This window comes from Oncorhynchus masou, unplaced genomic scaffold (assembly GCF_036934945.1).
Source record: "Oncorhynchus masou masou isolate Uvic2021 unplaced genomic scaffold, UVic_Omas_1.1 unplaced_scaffold_2153, whole genome shotgun sequence".
Classification (NCBI taxonomy): Eukaryota; Metazoa; Chordata; class Actinopteri; order Salmoniformes; family Salmonidae; genus Oncorhynchus; species Oncorhynchus masou.
In genome coordinates, this window is record NW_027008630.1 from 61208 (window position 1) to 81295 (window position 20088).

At 53.5% G+C, this 20088-nt stretch overlaps 1 pseudogene; it reads right to left on the reverse strand.

Annotated features, from left to right (window-relative positions):
- Window positions 1-13969, reverse strand: part of LOC135533002 (inner nuclear membrane protein Man1-like) — a 37260-nt pseudogene extending 23291 nt beyond the window's left edge.
- Window positions 13970-20088: the final 6119 nt, after the last annotated feature.

Consider the following 20088-nt stretch of genomic DNA (forward strand, 5'->3'; position numbering starts at 1 on the left):
CCCCACACCAGACCAATCACTAGAGAGAGAGAAGGTTAGATTAGATACTTCATGTAGTAGAATACACCCCACACCAGACCAATCACTAGAGAGAGAGAGAAGGTTAGATTAGATACTTCATATAGTAGAATACACCCCACACCAGACCAATCACTAGAGAGAGAGAGGGTTAGATTAGATACTTCATGTAGTAGAATACACCCCACACCAGACCAATCACTAGAGAGAGAGAAGGTTAGATTAGATACTTCATATAGTAGAATACACCCCACACCAGACCAATCACTAGAGAGAGAAGGTTAGATTAGATACTTCATATAGTAGAATACACCCACACCAGACCAATCACTAGAGAGAGAGAGAAGTTAGATTAGATACTTCATATAGTAGAATACACCCCACACCAGACCAATCACTAGAGAGAGAGAAGGTTAGATTAGATACTTCATATAGTAGAATACACCCCACACCAGACCAATCACTAGAGAGAGAGAGAGAGAAGGTTAGATTAGATACTTCATGTAGTAGAATACACCCCACACCAGACCAATCACTAGAGAGAGAGAGGTTAGATTAGATACTTCATGTAGTAGAATACACCCCACACCAGACCAATCACTAGAGAGAGAGAGAGAAGGTTAGATTAGATACTTCATGTAGTAGAATACACCCCACACCAGACCAATCACTAGAGAGAGAGAGAGAAGGTTAGATTAGATACTTCATGTAGTAGAATACACCCCACACCAGACCAATCACTAGAGAGAGAGAGAAGTTAGATTAGATACTTCATATAGTAGAATACACCCACACCAGACCAATTCACTAGAGAGAGAGAAGGTTAGATTAGATACTTCATATAGTAGAATACACCCACACCAGACCAATCACTAGAGAGAGAGAGGTTAGATTAGATACTTCATATAGTAGAATACACCCCACACCAGACCAATCACTAGAGAGAGAGAAGGTTAGATTAGATACTTCATATAGTAGAATACACCCCACACCAGACCAATCACTAGAGAGAGAGGTTAGATTAGATACTTCATATAGTAGAATACACCCCACACCAGACCAATCACTAGAGAGAGAGAAGGTTAGATTAGATACTTCATATAGTAGAATACACCCCACACCAGACCAATCACTAGAGAGAGAGAGAAGGTTAGATTAGATACTTCATATAGTAGAATACACCCCACACCAGACCAATCACTAGAGAGAGAGAGAAGGTTAGATTAGATACTTCATATAGTAGAATACACCCCACACCAGACCAATCACTAGAGAGAGAAGGTTATATTAGATACTTCATATAGTAGAATACACCCCACACCAGACCAATCACTAGAGAGAGAGAAGGTTAGATTAGATACTTCATATAGTAGAATACACCCTACACCAGACCAATCACTAGAGAGAGAGAGGAGGTTAGATTAGATACTTCATATAGTAGAATACACCCCACACCAGACCAATCACTAGAGAGAGAGAAGGTTAGATTAGATACTTCATATAGTAGAATACACCCCACACCAGACCAATCACTAGAGAGAGAGAAGGTTAGATTAGATACTTCATATAGTAGAATACACCCCACACCAGACCAATCACTAGAGAGAGAGAAGGTTAGATTAGATACTTCATATAGTAGAATACACCCCACACCAGACCAATCACTAGAGAGAGAGAAGGTTAGATTAGATACTTCATATAGTAGAATACACCCCACACCAGACCAATCACTAGAGAGAGAGAGAGGTTAGATTAGATACTTCATGTAGTAGAATACACCCCACACCAGACCAATCACTAAGAGAGAAGGTTATATTAGATACTTCATGTAGTAGAATACACCCACACCAGACCAATCACTAGAGAGAGAGAAGGTTAGATTAGATACTTCATATAGTAGAATACACCCCACACCAGACCAATCACTAGAGAGAGAGAGGAGGTTAGATTAGATACTTCATATAGTAGAATACACCCCACACCAGACCAATCACTAGAGAGAGAGAAGGTTAGATTAGATACTTCATATAGTAGAATACACCCACACCAGACCAATCACTAGAGAGAGAGAGAGAGGTTAGATTAGATACTTCATATAGTAGAATACACCTCACACAGGAGGCCTGTTAGGATGAGCAGCACCCTGTGGATGACTGTAAAGAGAAGACATGTCTAACCTGTTAGGATAGCAGCACCCTGTGGATGACTGTAAAGAGAAGACATGTCTAACCTGTTAGGATGAGCAGCACCCTGTGGATGACTGTAAAGAGGAGAGAAGACATGTCTAACCTGTTAGGATGAGCAGCACCCTGTGGATGACTGTAAAGAGAGAAGACATGTCTAACCTGTTAGGATGAGCAGCACCCTGTGGATGACTGTAAAGAGAGAAGACATGTCTAACCTGTTAGGATGAGCAGCACCCTGTGGATGACTATAAAGAGGAGAGAAGACATGTCTAACCTGTTAGGATGAGCAGCACCCTGTGGATGACTGTAAAGAGAGAAGACATGTCTAACCTGTTAGGATGAGCAGCACCCTGTGGATGACTGTAAAGAGGAGAGAAGACATGTCTAACCTGTTAGGATGAGCAGCACCCTGTGGATGACTGTAAAGAGGAGAGAAGACATGTCTAACCTGTTAGGATGAGCAGCACCCTGTGGATGACTGTAAAGAGAAGACATGTCTAACCTGTTAGGATGAGCAGCACCCTGTGGATGACTGTAAAGAGGAGAGAAGACATGTCTAACCTGTTAGGATGAGCAGCACCCTGTGGATGACTATAAAGAGGAGAAAGACATGTCTAACCTGTTAGGATGAGCAGCACCCTGTGGATGACTGTAAAGAGGAGAGAAGACATGTCTAACCTGTTAGGATGAGCAGCACCCTGTGGATGACTATAAAGAGGAGAGAAGACATGTCTAACCTGTTAGGATGAGCAGCACCCTGTGGATGACTATAAAGGGAGAGAAGACATGTCTAACCTGTTAGGACGAGCAGCACCCTGTGGATGACTGTAAAGAGGAGAGAAGACATGTCTAACCTGTTAGGATGAGCAGCACCCTGTGGATGACTGTAAAGAGGAGAGAAGACATGTCTAACCTGTTAGGATGAGCAGCACCCTGTGGATGACTGTAAAGAGGAGAGAAGACATGTCTAACCTGTTAGGATGAGCAGCACCCTGTGGATGACTGTAAAGAGAAGACATGTCTAACCTGTTAGGATGAGCAGCACCCTGTGGATGACTGTAAAGAGGAGAGAAGACATGTCTAACCTGTTAGGATGAGCAGCACCCTGTGGATGACTGTAAAGAGAGAAGACATGTCTAACCTGTTAGGATGAGCAGCACCCTGTGGATGACTGTAAAGAGGAGAGAAGACATGTCTAACCTGTTAGGATGAGCAGCACCCTGTGGATGACTGTAAAGAGGAGAGAAGACATGTCTAACCTGTTAGGATGAGCAGCACCCTGTGGATGACTGTAAAGAGGAGAGAAGACATGTCTAACCTGTTAGGATGAGCAGCACCCTGTGGATGACTATAAAGAGGAGAGAAGACATGTCTAACCTGTTAGGACGAGCAGCACCCTGTGGATGACTGTAAAGAGGAGAGAAGACATGTCTAACCTGTTAGGATGAGCAGCACCCTGTGGATGACTATAAAGAGGAGAGAAGACATGTCTAACCTGTTAGGATGAGCAGCACCCTGTGGATGACTATAAAGAGGAGAGAAGACATGTCTAACCTGTTAGGACGAGCAGCACCCTGTGGATGACTGTAAAGAGGAGAGAAGACATGTCTAACCTGTTAGGATGAGCAGCACCCTGTGGATGACTGTAAAGAGGAGAGAAGACATGTCTAACCTGTTAGGATGAGCAGCACCCTGTGGATGACTGTAAAGAGGAGACATGTCTAACCTGTTAGGATGAGCAGCACCCTGTGGATGACTGTAAAGAGGAGAGAAGACATGTCTAACCTGTTAGGATGAGCAGCACCCTGTGGATGACTGTAAAGAAGGCTCTTCTGAAGCGGCAGGAGAAGGACATCTTGGGGTGGGTCGACTCCAGACGAGTCACCTCACTCACCTCCGCTACTGCCTCCTCTGGGTTATCCCCGATCAGCCTGGGAGAGGAGGGGGAGGAGAGGAGTGAGGGAGAGGAGGGGGGGGAGGAGGGAGAGAAGAGAGGAGGGAGAGAGAGAGAGAGGGGGGAGGAGGGGGGGAGAAGGAGGAGGGAGAGGAGGGGGAGAGAAGGGGAGGGAGAGAAGAGGGAGGGAGAGAAGAGAGCGAAAGGAAGGAGGAGGAGAGAAGAGAGGGAGGGAGAGAAGAGAGCGAAAGGAAGGGGGGAGGAAGAAGAGAGGAGGGAGAGAAGAGAGCGAAAGGAAGGGGGGAAGAGGGAGGAGAGGGAGAGAGAAGAGAGCGAAAGGAAGGGGGGGAAGAGAGGAGGGAGAGAAGAGAGCGAAAGGAAGGGGGGAGAGAGGGAGGAGAGAGAAGAGAGCGAAAGGAAGGGGGGGAGAGAGAGGAGGGAGAGAGAGAGCGAAAGGAAGGGGGAGGAAGAGAAGAGAGGAGGGAGAGAAGAGAGGAGGGAGAGAAGAGAGCGAAAGGAAGGGGGAGGAGGAAGAGAAGAGAGGAGGGAGAGAAGAGGGAAAGAAGAAGAGAGCGAAAGGAAGGGGGAGGAGAGGGAGCGAAAGGGGGGGAGGAGGGGAGAAGAGAGGAGGGAGAGAAGAGAGCGAAAGGAAGGAGGGAGAGAAGAGAGCGAAAGGAAGGGGGAGGGAGAGAGAAGAGAGGAGGGGAGAAGAGAGGGAAAGAAGAGAGCGAAAGGAAGGGGGAGGAGGGAGAGCGAAAGGGGGAGGAGGGGGAGAAGAGAGGAAGAGAAGAGAGTGAAAGGAAGGGGGAGGGGGAGAGAAGAGAGGAGGGAGAGGGGGAGAGAGAGAGGAGGGAGAGAGGAGAGAGAGGGGGAGAGAGAGGAGGGAGAGGGGGAAGAGAGAGAGGAGGGAGAGAGAGAGAGAGGGAGAGGGGGGAGAGAGAGGAGGGAGGGAGAGAAGAGAGCAAAAGGAAGGGGGAGGAGGGAGAAGAGAGCGAAAGGAAGGGGGGAGGAGGGAGATAGGAGGGGGAGAGAGGAGGGAGAGAGCGAAAGGGGGGAGGAGGGGGAGAAGAGAGGGAGAGAAGAGAGTGAAAGGAAGGGGGAGGAGGGAGAGAAGAGAGGAGGGAGAGAAGAGAGGGGGAGAGAAGAGAGTGAAAGGAAGGGGGAGGAGGGAGAGAAGAGAGGAGGGAGAGAAGAGAGGGAGGGAGAGAAGAGAGGGAGAGAGGAGGGGGAGAGAGAGAGGGGGTTCCATTAGTATGAGAATACATCATAGGGGTTGATAACAGGGTTAGGCACCAAACACAAGAACACAGACAATCAGGGAGGGACCACCTGTCCGATAGGAAATGCCCGTTTCTGTTTCCTGCCGCGTGTCCTAATGACCACGACCCGATATGCTCTCCACTTCAGAGAATCTTAGAAGAGAGAGCATGTTTACCGTATGCCAACGTCCTCCCCCGTCCGTATGATCCACTCCAGAGCGAGGAGAACCCAGTGACGGTACTGTTCACTCTGCTGCAGGAGATAGTCCGAGGCCTCCTTCAGAGACAGGCTCCTGTTGGCCTGCTGCTGCTCCGGGGCGGTACAGTCATGTTGGCCTGATGGGGATGACATTAACGTGAGCTGCAGATAAACCACTTATTATAGACGGGGGGAGACAGACAGACGGGGGCGGAGACAGACAGACGGGGGCGGAGACAGACAGACGGGGGCGGAGACAGACAGACGGGGGCGGAGACAGACAGACGGGGGGGAGACAGACAGACGGGGGGGAGACAGACAGACGGGGCGGAGACAGACAGACGGGGGCGGAGACAGACAGACGGGGGCGGAGACAGACAGACGGGGGCGGAGACAGACAGACGGGGGCGGAGACAGACAGACGGGGCGGAGACAGACAGACGGGGGGGCGGAGACAGACAGACGGGGGGGCGGAGACAGACAGACGGGGGGGAGACAGACAGACGGGGGGGCGGAGACAGACAGAGGGGGGGAGGAGACAGACAGACGGGGGGGCGGCGGAGACAGACAGACGGGCGGGCGGAGACAGACAGACGGGCGGGCGGAGACAGACAGACGGGCGGGAGGAGACAGACAGACGGGCGGGAGGAGACAGACAGACGGGCGGGAGGAGACAGACAGACGGGCGGGAGGAGACAGACAGACGGGCGGGAGGAGACAGACAGACGGGAGGGAGGAGACAGACAGACGGGCGGGAGGAGACAGACAGACGGGCGGGAGGAGACAGACAGACGGGCGGGAGGAGACAGACAGACGGGCGGGCGGGAGGAGATAGACAGGCAGGTGGGCGGGCGGGAGGAGACAGACAGGCAGGTGGGCGGGAGGAGACAGACAGACGGGAGGAGACAGACAGGCATGTAAGCGGGAGGAGACAGACAGGCAGGTAGGCGGGAGGAGACAGACAGCCAGGTAGGCGGGAGGAGACAGACAGACTGGAGGAGACAGACAGCCAGGTAGGCGGGAGGAGACAGACAGACTGGAGGAGACAGACAGCCAGGTAGGCGGGAGGAGACAGACAGCCTGGAGGAGACAGACAGGCAGGTAGGCGGGAGGAGACAGACAGACGGGAGGAGACAGACAGGCAGGTAGGCGGGAGGAGACAGACAGACGGGAGGAGACAGACAGGCAGGTAGGGGGAGAGACAGACAGGCAGGTAGGCGGGAGGAGACAGACAGACGGGAGGAGACAGACAGGCAGGTAGGCGGGAGGAGACAGACACCTCATTTCAACAGTGATCCCCTGAGGTAAAATTTCAAACTATCCTTGAGCAGTTTGTGTCATCATTACAGCTTAAAAAAGGTGTTTGTCATCAGACAACACCCACTGAGTGGACCAAACATTAAGAACACCTTCCTAATATGGAGTTAAACCCCACCCCCTTTTCCCTCAGAACAGCCTCAATTCGTCAGGGTCTCTACAAGGTGTTGAAAGCGTTCCACAGGGATGCTGGCCCATGTTGACTCCAATGATTCTCATATTTGCTTCTCGAGGAAGCAGGTAGCCTAGCGGTTAGAGGCAGGTGGCCTAGCGGTTAGAGGCAGGTGGCCTAGCGGTTAGAGGCAGGTGGCCTAGCGGTTAGAGGCAGGTGGCCTAGCGGTTAGAGGCAGGTGGCCTAGCGGTTAGAGGCAGGTGGCCTAGCGGTTAGAGGCAGGTGGCCTAGCGGTTAGAGGCAGGTGGCATAGCGGTTAGAGGCAGGTGGCCTAGCGGTTAGAGGCAGGTGGCCTAGCGGTTAGAGGCAGGTGGCCTAGCGGTTAGAGGCAGGTGGCCTAGCGGTTAGAGGCAGGTGGCCTAGCGGTTAGAGGCAGGTGGCCTAGCGGTTAGAGGCAGGTGGCCTAGCGGTTAGAGGCAGGTGGCCTAGCGGTTAGAGGCAGGTGGCCTAGCGGTTAGAGGCAGGTGGCCTAGCGGTTAGAGGCAGGTGGCCTAGCGGTTAGAGGCAGGTGGCCTAGCGGTTAGAGGCAGGTGGCCTAGCGGTTACAGGCAGGTGGCCTAGCGGTTACAGGCAGGTTGCCTAGCGGTTACAGGCAGGTAGCCTAGTGGTTACAGGCAGGTTGCCTAGTGGTCAGAGGCAGGTAGCCTAGCGGTCAGAGCGTTGGACGAGTAATCGTAAGGTTGCTAGATCAATCCCCGAGCTGACAAGGTAATACAATCTGTCGTTCTGCCCCCTGAACCCACTGTTCCCAGGCCGTCATCGAAAATAAGAATTTGTTTCTTAAACTGACTTGCCTCGTTAAACAAAGATAAAATAAAACATTTGTGTCAAGTTGGCAGGATGCCCTTTGTGTGGTGGATCATTCTTGATACACACGGGAAAACGGTTGAGCGTGGAAAAACCCAGCAGCGTTGCAGTTCTTGACACGAACCGGTGCCTATCCACAATCCATGTCTCAACTGTCTCAAAGCCTAAAGATCCGTCTTTAACCCTTCTCCTCCCTCGCATCTAGAACAGATTGAAGTGGATTTAATAAGGGAGCACTTTCACCTGGTCGGTCGGTCGGTCATGGAAAGCGTTCTGAACACTGTATACACCCTGAGGTCGGAGGTGAAAACAACACATTCTAACTAATTAAGCATAGCACACAGCCAAGGCTGTAGGATGGAAGAGTTTCAATCAAATGTATTTATATAGCCCTTCATACATCAGCTGATGTCTCAAAGTGCTGTACAGAAACCCAGCCTAAAACCCCAAACAGCAAGCAATGCAGGTGTAGAAGCACGGTGGCTAGGAAAAACTCCCTAGAAGGTTCAGACCCTAGGAGGAAACCTAGAGAGGAACCAGGCTATGTGGTGTGGCCAGTCCTCTTCTGGCTGTACCAGGTGGAGATAATTTTTAAAAACATTTTTTTTACCTTTATTTAACCAGGCAAGTCAGTTAACAACAAATTCTTATTTTCAATGACGGCCTGGGAACAGTGGGTTAACTGCCTGTTCAGGGGCAGAACGACAGATTTGTACCTTGTCAGCTCGGGGGTTTGAACTTGCAACCTTCCGGTTACTCGTCCAACGCTCTAACCACTAGGCTACACTGCCTCCCCAGAGAGGAACCAGGCTCTGAGGGGTGGCCTGTCCTCTTCTGGCTGTACCAGGTGGAGATTATAAACCTAGAGAGAGGAACCAGGCACTGAGAGGAGGCCTGTCCCCTTCTGGCTGTACCAGGTGGAGATTATAAACCTAGAGAGGAACCAGGCACTGAGAGGAGGCCTGTCCCCTTCTGGCTGTACCAGGTGGAGATTATAAACCTAGAGAGAGGAACCAGGCTATGAGGGGTGGCCAGTCCCCTTCTGGCTGTACCAGGTGGAGATTATAAACCTAGAGAGAAGAACCAGGCTCTGAGGGGTGGCCAGTCCCCTTCTGGCTGTACCAGGTGGAGAATATTAACCTAGAGAGGAACCAGGCTCTGAGGGGTGGCCAGTCCCCTTCTGGCTGTACCAGGTGGAGAATATTAACCTAGAGAGGAACCAGGCACTGAGAGGAGGCCTGTCCCCTTCTGGCTGTACCAGGTGGAGAATATTAACCTAGAGAGGAACCAGGCACTGAGAGGAGGCCTGTCCCCTTCTGGCTGTACCAGGTGGAGATTATAAACCTAGAGAGGAACCAGGCTCTGAGGGGTGGCCAGTCCCCTTCTGGCTGTACCAGGTGGAGATTATAAACCTAGAGAGGCTCTGAGAGGAGGCCAGTCCTCTTCTGGCTGTACCAGGTGGAGATTATAAACCTAGAGAGAGAACCAGGCTCTGAGAGGAGGCCAGTCCTCTTCTGGCTGTACCAGGTGGAGATTAGAAACCTAGAGAGGAACCAGGCTATGTGGGGTGGCCTGTCCTCTTCTGGCTGTACCAGGTGGAGATTATAAACCTAGAGAGAGGAACCAGGCTCTGAGGGGTGGCCTGTCCTCTTCTGGCTGTACCAGGTGGAGATTATAAACCTAGAGAGAGGAACCAGGCTCTGAGGGGTGGCCAGTCCTCTTCTGGCTGTACCAGGTGGAGATTATAAACCTAGAGAGAGGAACCAGGCTCTGAGAGGAGGCCTGTCCCCTTCTGGCTGTACCAGGTGGAGATTATAAACCTAGAGAGAGGAACCAGGCTCTGAGGGGTGGCCAGTCCCCTTCTGGCTGTACCAGGTGGAGATTATAAACCTAGAGAGAGGAACCAGGCTCTGAGAGGAGGCCTGTCCTCTTCTGGCTGTACCAGGTGGAGATTATAAACCTAGAGAGAGGAACCAGGCTCTGAGAGGAGGCCAGTCCTCTTCAGATCCTTTCTTAAAACATACCAGCGATATGAGCCAGGTGGTCGTGAAGGTTGAGGAGAAGTTTCAGAATGGTGTCCTTCTCCGTCTCGTCCTGAAATCCAGAAAATATCAAGTCAATATTTTAGTTTCAGTATAACAGATGTCTGTCGATACAACATGTGGAGCTAAAACGTCTATTTATTCATTTAAATGTACCACAGATAATTAAATGTTCTTCAGGTAAATGCTCATGTGTGGCAGAATAAAATATATTGTTTCATGTAGACGACTATATATAATCTATATATATCTTTCAGTCCTTTATGTTACCATTACAATCCCAGCCCCTCGTAGGAGGGAGGGCCTGTTATCTTTGGGAGGCCGTCATTATAAATAAGAATGTATTATTCTTAACTGACTTGTCTAGTTAAATAAAAAGGTTAAATTAAATACAAATAAACAATATCACTGTATTTGGTAGTAGGGCCTCAAACAAACTTTTTGGTCAACCAGTCTCTGTGACTGGTAGATTAAAAAATATATATCTACCAGCCACTCAGATTTTCTGCCAAAATTACACACAAAAAAACCCCAGGTAAGCTTTAAAGTTCATTAAATATATATATTACTAATCAGAGTGTTGCTTAATTTCATGAAATATTTTGTGACTTTACTAAAATATGATGTAACCTGCCCCTTTTTAAAGGGTGGGAGGTTACCGCGGTAACCTCATGTTTGTTGCCAGGGAGACAGAGTCTGACGAGCAGCCGCTGTCACCTTGTCTTGAAACTCAAAACGTAGAAAAAAAATGTGGGAGGTGGGACCGTGTAGTGGGAAACCGTGTAGTGGGAGGGGGGGACCGTGTAGTGGGGGACCGTGTAGTGGGGGACCGTGTAGTGGGAGGGGAGGACCGTGTAGTGGGAGGGGGAGGACCGTGTAGTGGGAGGGGGAGGACGTGTAGTGGGAGGGGGAGGACCGTGTAGTGGGAGGGGGGGGACCGTGTAGTGGGAGGGGGGGACCGTGTAGTGGGAGGGGGGACCGTGTAGTGGGAGGGGGGGGACCGTGTAGTGGGAGGGGGGGACCGTGTAGTGGGAGGGGGGGACCGTGTAGTGGGAGGGGGGGACCGTGTAGTGGGAGGGGGGGACCGTGTAGTGGGAGGGGGGTGTAGTGGGAGGGGGGCCGTGTAGTGGGAGGGGGGGGGACCGTGTAGTGGGAAACCGTGTAGTGGCAGGGGGGACCGTGTAGTGGCAGGGGGACCGTGTAGTGGCAGGGGGGACCGTGTAGTGGGAGGTGGGGACCGTGTAGTGGGAGGGGGGACCGTGTAGTGGGAGGGGGGACCGTGTAGTGGGAGGTGGGGACCGTGTAGTGGGAGGGGGGACCGTGTAGTGGGAGGTGGGGACCGTGTAGTGGGAGGGGGGGACCGTGTAGTGGGAGGGGGGGACCGTGTAGTGGGAGGGGGGACCGTGTAGTGGGAGGGGGGACCGTGTAGTGGGAGGGGGGACCGTGTAGTGGGAGGGGGGACCGTGTAGTGGGAGGGGGGGACCGTGTAGTGGGAGGGGGGACGTGTAGTGGGAGGGGGGCCGTGTAGTGGGAGGGGGGGCCGTGTAGTGGGAAACCATGTAGTGGCAGGGGGGACCGTGTAGTGGCAGGGGGGACCGTGTAGTGGGAGGTGGGGACCGTGTAGTGGGACCGTGTAGTGGGAGGGGGGACCGTGTAGTGGGAGGGGGGACCGTGTAGTGGGAGGGGGGACCGTGTAGTGGGAGGGGGGCCGTGTAGTGGGAGGGGGGCCGTGTAGTGATAGGGGGGACCGTGTAGTGATAGGGGGGCCGTGTAGTGGGAGGCCGTGTAGTGGGAGGGGGGCCGTGTAGTGGGAGGGGGGGCCGTGTAGTGGGAGGAGGGGGCCGTGTAGTGGGAAACCGTGTAGTGGGAGGGGGGAGCATGTAGTGGGGGACCGTGTAGTGGGGGACCGTGTAGTGGGAGGGGGAGGACCGTGTAGTGGGAGGGGGAGGACCGTGTAGTGGGAGGGGGAGGACCGTGTAGTGCGAGGGGGAGGACCGTGTAGTGCGAGGGGGAGGACCGTGTAGTGCGAGGGGGGACCGTGTAGTGGGAGGGGGGACCGTGTAGTGGGAGGGGGGACGTGTAGTGGGAGGGGGACGTGTAGTGGGAGGGGGGGCAGAAACCGTGTAGTGGCAGGGGGGACCGTGTAGTGGCAGGGGGGGGACCGTGTAGTGGGAGGTGGGGACCGTGTAGTGGGAGGGGGGACCGTGTAGTGGGAGGGGGGACCGTGTAGTGGGAGGGGGGACCGTGGTGGGAGGGGGGGACCGTGTAGTGGGAGGGGGGACCGTGTAGTGGGAGGGGGACCGTGTAGTGGGAGGGGGGGCCGTGTAGTGGGAGGGGGGCCGTGTAGTGATAGGGGGGCCGTGTAGTGGGAGGGGGGCCGTGTAGTGGGAGGGGGGGCCGTGAAGTGGGAGGGGGGACCGTGTAGTGGGAGGGGGGACCGTGTAGTGGGAGGGGGGCCGTGTAGTGGGAGGGGGGCCGTGGTGGGAGGGGGGCCGTGTAGTGGGAGGGGGGGCCGTGTAGTGGGAGGGGGACCGTGGTGGGAGGACAGTTGGGAGGGGGGGCCGTGTAGTGGGAGGGGGGCCGTGTAGTGGGAAACCTGGTGGGAGGGGGGGGAGCATGTAGTGGGGGACCGTGTAGGGGGGAGCATGTAAGTGGGGGACCGTGTAGCGGGAGGGGGACCGTGTCAAACCGTGTAGTGGGAGGGGGGGTTCGTTAGTGGGAAACCTGTAGTGGGAGGGGGGAGCATGTAGTGGGGGACCGTGGGGGGACCGTGTAGTGGGGGACCTGTAGTGGGAGGGGGAGGACCCTGTAGTGGGAGGGGGAGGACCGTTGGGAGGGGGAGGACCGTGTAGTGGGAGGGGGAGGACCGTGTAGTGGGAGGGAGGACCCTTAGTGGGAGGGGGGATCGTGTAGTGGGAGGGGGGGGGGGGACCCTGTGGGAGGGGGGACCGTGTAGGGAGGGGGGACCGTGTAGTGGGAGGGGGGACCGTGGCGTGTAGTGGGAGGGGGGCCGTGTAGTGATAGGGGGGCCGTGTAGTGGGAGGGGGGGGCCGTGTAGTGGGAGGGGGGCCGTGTAGTGGGAGGGGGAGGACCCTGTAGTGGGAGGGGGGACCGTGTAGTGGGAGGGGGGCCGTGTAGTGGGAGGGGGGGCCGTTAGGGGAGGGGGCCGTGTAGTGGGAGGGGGGACCGTGTAGTGGGAGGACCGTGTGTTCCGTGTAGTGGGAGGGGGGGCCGTAGTTACCGTGTAGTGGGAGGGGGAGCATGTAGTGGGGGACCGTGTAGTGGGAGGGGGAGCATGTAGTGGGGGACCGTGTAGTGGGAGGGGGGACCGTGTAGTGGGAGGGGGCCGTGTAGTGGGAGGGGGGGCCGTGTAGTGGGAAACCGTGAGTGGGAGGGGGAGCATGTAGTGGGGGACCGTTGGGGGACCGTGTAGTGGGAGGGGAGGACCGTGTAGTGGGAGGGGGAGGACAGGAGGACCGTGTGGGAGGGGGAGTGAGGGAGGGGGAGGACCGTGAGTGGGAGGGGGAGGACCGTGTAGTGGGAGACAGGACCGTGTAGTGGGAGGGAGGACCGTTGTGGGAGGGAGACCGTGAGAGGGAGGACCGTGTAGTGGGAGGGAGGACGTGAGTGTAGTGGGAGGGGGGGATCGGTAGTGGGAGGGGGGGACCGTGTAGTGGGAGGGGGAGGACCGTGTAGTGGGAGGGAGGGGGCCGTGTAGTGGGAGGGGGAGGACCGTGTAGTGGGAGGGGGAGGACCGTGTAGTGGGAGGGGGGGCCGTATAGTGGGAGGGGGGGCCGTATAGTGGGAGGGGGGGCCGTATAGTGGGAGGGGGGGGACCGTGTAGTGGGAGGGGGGGACCGTTTTGTAAGGGTCCAGAATGCAGTGGGCGGTCTGCAGATGTTCATGTTCGGTCCTGATTGCTGGACTGCGACACAAACTCGGCCTTTAGACCAGGGCCAAAACTATAAGAAAATATACTTACATAAGAACTGTCAAACTCGCTGCCAAACGGGTGGTTCTTAACTGAGGAGAGAACAAAAATACAGACATTATCATCCAACCACGCCCCCTTCATCCAACCACGCCCCCGTCGTCCAACCACGCCCCCTTCATCCACATTTGTGGGGTAATGACAGACAGAAAATGAATACATCACAGAAATATGGTCTTTCATAACCTGGCGCAGTTACCCCGGGGGCAGTTACCCCGGCGCAAATAAGAATTTGTTCTTAACTGGCTTGCCTAGTTAAATTAGGGTTAAATAAAAAAATAAAGAGTGAGGGTTGAGGAGAGAGAAGGGCAGAGATCACAGTGAGGGTTGAGGAGAGTGAGGGTTGAGGAGAGAGAAGAGCAGACATCAAGAGTGAGGGTTGAGGAGAGAGAAGAGCAGACATCACAGTGAGGGTTGAGGAGAGAGAAGAGCAGACATCACAGTGAGGGTTGAGGAGAGAGAAGAGCAGACATCACAGTGAGGGTTGAGGAGAGAGAAGAGCGAAGAGCAGACGTCACAGTGAGGGTTGAGGAGAGAGAAGAGCAGACATCACAGTGAGGGTTGAGGAGGGAGAGAAGAGCAGACATCACAGTGAGGGTTGAGGAGAGAGAAGAGGGAAGAGCAGACGTCACAGTGAGGGTTGAGGAGAGAGAAGAGCGAAGAGCTGACGTCACAGTGAGGGTTGAGGAGAGAGAAGCGCAGACATCACAGTGAGGGTTGAGGAGAGAGAGAAGAGCAGACATCACAGTGAGGGTTGAGGAGAGAGAGAAGAGCAGACATCACAGTGAGGGTTGAGGAGAGAGAGAAGAGCAGACATCACAGTGAGGGTTGAGGAGAGAGAAGAGCAGACATCACAGTGAGGGTTGAGGAGAGAGAGAAGAGCAGACATCACAGTGAGGGTTGAGGAGAGAGAAGAGCAGAGGATCACAGCGAGGGTTGAGGAGAGAGAAGAGCAGACATCACAGTGAGGGTTGAGGAGAGAGAGAAGAGCAGACATCACAGTGAGGGTTGAGGAGAGAGAAGAGCAGACGATCACAGTGAGGGTTGAGGAGAGTGAGAGTTGAGGAGAGAGAAGAGCAGACATCACAGTGAGGGTTGAGGAGAGAGAAGAGCGAAGAGCAGACATCACAGTGAGGGTTGAGGAGAGAGAAGAGCAGACATCACAGTGAGGGTTGAGGAGAGAGAGAAGGGCAGACGATCACAGTGAGAGTTGAGGAGAGTGAGGGTTGAGGAGAGAGAGAAGAGCAGACATCACAGTGAGGGTTGAGGAGAGAGAGAAGAGCAGACATCACAGTGAGGGTTGAGGAGAGAGAGAAGAGCAGACATCACAGTGAGGGTTGAGGAGAGTGAGGGTTGAGGAGAAAGAAGAGCAGACATCACAGTGAGGGTTGAGGAGAGAGAGAAGAGCAAACATCACAGTGAGGGTTGAGGAGAGAGAAGAGCAGATATCACAGTGAGGGTTGAGGAGGAAGAAGAGCAGACATCACAGTGAGGGTTGAGGAGAAAGAAGAGCAGACATCACAGTGAGGGTTGAGGAGAGTGAGGGTTGAGGAGAGAGAAGAGCAGACATCACAGTGAGGGTTGAGGAGAGAGAGAAGAGCAGACATCACAGTGAGGGTTGAGGAGAGAGAAGAGCGAGAGCAGACGTCACAGTGAGGGTTGAGGAGAGAGAAGAGCAGAGCTGATCACAGTGAGGGTTGAGGAGAGAAAGAGCAGACGATCACAGTGAGGGTTGAGGAGAGAGAAGAGCAGACAATCACAGTGAGGGTTGAGGAGAGAGAAGAGCAGACAATCACAGTGAGGGTTGAGGAGAGAGAGAAGAGCAGACATCACAGTGAGGGTTGAGGAGAGAGAAGAGCAGACATCACAGTGAGGGTTGAGGAGAGAGAGAAGGGCAGACATCACAGTGAGGGTTGAGGAGAGAGAAGAGCAGAGGATCACAGCGAGGGTTGAGGAGAGAGAAGAGCAGACATCACAGTGAGGGTTGAGGAGAGAGAAGAGCAGACATCACAGTGAGGGTTGAGGAGAGAAGAGCAGACAATCACAGTGAGAGTTAAGGAGAGTGAGGGTTGAGGAGAGAGAAGCGCAGACATCACAGTGAGGGTTGAGGAGAGAGAAGAGCAGACGATCACAGTGAGGGTTGAGGAGAGTGAGAGTTGAGGAGAGAGAAGAGCAGACATCACAGTGAGGGTTGAGGAGAGAGAAGAGCGAAGAGCAGACATCACAGTGAGGGTTGAGGAGAGAGAAGAGCAGACAGTCAACAGTGAGGGTTGAGGAGAGAGAGAAGAGCAGACATCACAGTGAGAGTTGAGGAGAGTGAGGGTTGAGGAGAGAGAGAAGAGCAGACATCACAGTGAGGGTTGAGGAGAGAGAGAGAGAGCAGACATCACAGTGAGGGTTGAAGAGAGAAGAGCAAACATCACAGTGAGGGTTGAGGAGAGAGAAGAGCAGATATCACAGTGAGGGTTGAGGAGGAAGAAGAGCAGACATCACAGTGAGGGTTGAGGAGAAAGAAGAGCAGACATCACAGTGAGGGTTGAGGAGAGTGAGGGTTGAGGAGAGAGAAGAGCAGACATCACAGTGAGAGTTGAGGAGAGAGAGAAGAGCAGAAATCACAGTGAGGGTTGAGGAGGGTGAGGGTTGAGGAGAGAGAAGGGCAGACGGTTGTGTCACACGTGAGTCACTGTCTGAACACGAGGCTGGATGCAGACCATCATTAGCAGGGCTGTGGTGAGCTAGTGAGTGTGAGCATTGTGTACACACACACACACACACACACACACACACACACACACACACACACACACACACACAGAGGATGAGCTGTATGCTCGGCACACAGCCACAGACCTGTTATTATCTTAAAGCATTCATTAAAGTAGTGGGTGTTACATTAATACAGTCTACGATTAACACATTAACAACGTTACAGTCGGTAGCCAATGGGGTCTGTCCATAACGGCCCTCTATTCCCTACGTAGTGCACTACTACTTGGAGAACAGGGCCCTATATGACTCATACCAAATTCATATGATTCATACGCGAGTTCGACCCATTTAATTTCAAATGGGGTCGACTGAGAGCTCTGGGCGTCTGCAGTTCAAACACCATTTGGCAATGTGCATTGTTTTATATCTATTTGCTGGGCAGTGCCCTTCACTCTGTGGATGATTTGCATGATTTACAATACAGTCATCAGCCGACTACCAGCAGCAGTTTGATCCGGTCTGCCGAAGTGAAGAGCTTCTATTTATCAGCTTAGCTAGTGTCTAATCCAACAGGGACAGGAGCTGGAGGAACCTAGCTAGTGTCTCATCCAACAGGGACAGGAGCTGGAGGAACCTAGCTAGTGTCTAATCCAACAGGGACAGGAGCTGGAGGAACCTAGCTAGTGTCTCATCCAACAGGGACAGGAGCTGGAGGAACCTAGCTAGTGTCTAATCCAACAGGGACAGGAGCTGGAGGAACCTAGCTAGTGTCTCATCCAACAGGGACAGGAGCTGGAGGAACCTAGCTAGTGTCTCATCCAACAGGGACAGGGGAGCTGGAGGAACCTAGCTAGTGTCTATCCAACAGGGACAGGAGCTGGAGGAACCTAGCTAGTGTCTCATCCAACAGGGACAGGAGCTGGAGGAACCTATCTAGTGTCTCATCCAACAGGGACAGAAGCTGGAGGAACCTAGCTAGTGTCTCATCCAACAGGGACAGAGAGCTGGAGGAACCTAGCTAGTGTCTAATCCAACAGGGACAGGAGCTGGAGGAACCTAGCTAGTGTCTAATCCAACAGGGACAGGAGCTGGAGGAACCTAGCTAGTGTCTAATCCAACAGGGACAGGAGCTGGAGGAACCTAGCTAGTGTCTAATCCAACAGGGACAGGAGCTGGAGGAACCTAGCTAGTGTCTAATCCAACAGGGACAGGAGCTGGAGGAACCTAGCTAGTGTCTAATCCAACAGGGACAGGAGCTGGAGGAACCTAGCTAGTGTCTAATCCAACAGGGACAGGAGCTGGAGGAACCTAGCTAGTGTCTCATCCAACAGGGACAGGAGCTGGAGGAACCTAGCTAGTGTCTAATCCAACAGGGACAGGAGCTGGAGGAACCTAGCTAGTGTCTCATCCAACAGGGACAGGAGCTGGAGGAACCTAGCTAGTGTCTAATCCAACAGGGACAGGAGCTGGAGGAACCTAGCTAGTGTCTAATCCAACAGGGACAGGAGCTGGAGGAACCTAGCTAGTGTCTAATCCAACAGGGACAGGAGCTGGAGGAACCTAGCTAGTGTCTAATCCAACAGGGACAGGAGCTGGAGGAACCTAGCTAGTGTCTAATCCAACAGGGACAGGAGCTGGAGGAACCTAGCTAGTGTCTAATCCAACAGGGACAGGAGCTGGAGGAACCTAGCTAGTGTCTAATCCAACAGGGACAGGAGCTGGAGGAACCTAGCTAGTGTCTAATCCAACAGGGACAGGAGCTGGAGGAACCTAGCTAGTGTCTCATCCAACAGGGACAGGAGCTGGAGGAACCTAGCTAGTGTCTCATCCAACAGGGACAGGAGCTGGAGGAACCTAGCTAGTGTCTAATCCAACAGGGACAGGAGCTGGAGGAACCTAGCTAGTGTCTAATCCAACAGGGACAGGAGCTGGAGGAACCTAGCTAGTGTCTAATCCAACAGGGACAGGAGCTGGAGGAACCTAGCTAGTGTCTAATCCAACAGGGACAGGAGCTGGAGGAACCTAGCTAGTGTCTCATCCAACAGGGACAGGAGCTGGAGGAACCTAGCTAGAGTCTAATCCAACAGGGACAGGAGCTGGAGGAACCTAGCTAGAGTCTAATCCAACAGGGACAGGAGCTGGAGGAACCTAGCTAGTGTCTAATCCAACAGGGATAGGAGCTGGAGGAACCTAGCTAGTGTCTAATCCAACAGGGACAGAGGGAGCTGGAGGAACCTAGCTATTGTCTCATCCAACAGGGACAGAAGCTGGAGGAACCTAGCTAGTGTCTAATCCAACAGGGACAGGAGCTGGAGGAACCTAGCTAGTGTCTCATCCAACAGGGACAGGAGCTGGAGGAACCTAGCTAGTGTCTAATCCAACAGGGACAGGAGCTGGAGGAACCTAGCTAGTGTCTAATCCAACAGGGACAGGAGCTGGAGGAACCTAGCTAGTGTCTAATCCAACAGGGACAGGAGCTGGAGGAACCTAGCTAGTGTCTAATCCAACAGGGACAGGAGCTGGAGGAACCTAGCTAGTGTCTCATCCAACAGGGACAGGAGCTGGAGGAACCTAGCTAGTGTCTAATCCAACAGGGACAGGAGCTGGAGGAACCTAGCTAGTGTCTAATCCAACAGGGACAGAGGGAGCTGGAGGAACCTAGCTAGTGTCTAATCCAACAGGGACAGGAGCTGGAGGAACCTAGCTAGTGTCTAATCCAACAGGGACAGGAGCTGGAGGAACCTAGCTAGTGTCTAATCCAACAGGGACAGGAGCTGGAGGAACCTAGCTAGTGTCTAATCCAACAGGGACAGGAGCTGGAGGAACCTAGCTAGTGTCTAATCCAACAGGGACAGGAGCTGGAGGAACCTAGCTAGTGTCTAATCCAACAGGGACAGGAGCTGGAGGAACCTAGCTAGTGTCTCATCCAACAGGGACAGGAGCTGGAGGAACCTAGCTAGTGTCTCATCCAACAGGGACAGGAGCTGGAGGAACCTAGCTAGTGTCTAATCCAACAGGGACAGAGGGAGCTGGAGGAACCTAGCTAGTGTCTAATCCAACAGGGACAGAGGGAGCTGGAGGAACCGAGCTAGTGTCTAATCCAACAGGGACAGGAGCTGGAGGAACCTAGCTAGTGTCTCATCCAACAGGGACAGGAGCTGGAGGAACCTAGCTAGTGTCTAATCCAACAGGGACAGGAGCTGGAGGAACCTAGCTAGTGTCTCATCCAACAGGGACAGGAGCTGGAGGAACCTAGCTAGTGTCTAATCCAACAGGGACAGAGGGAGCTGGAGGAACCGAGCTAGTGTCTAATCCAACAGGGACAGAGGGAGCTGGAGGAACCGAGCTACTGTCTCATCCAACAGGGACAGAGGGAGCTGGAGGAACCAAGCTAGTGTCTCATCCAACAGGGACAGAGGGAGCTGAAACATCCTCGCTAGTGTCTTCCGCCTGCTGCACCTACTAACAGAGCAGTAAGTGTGTTTGGGGTGTGT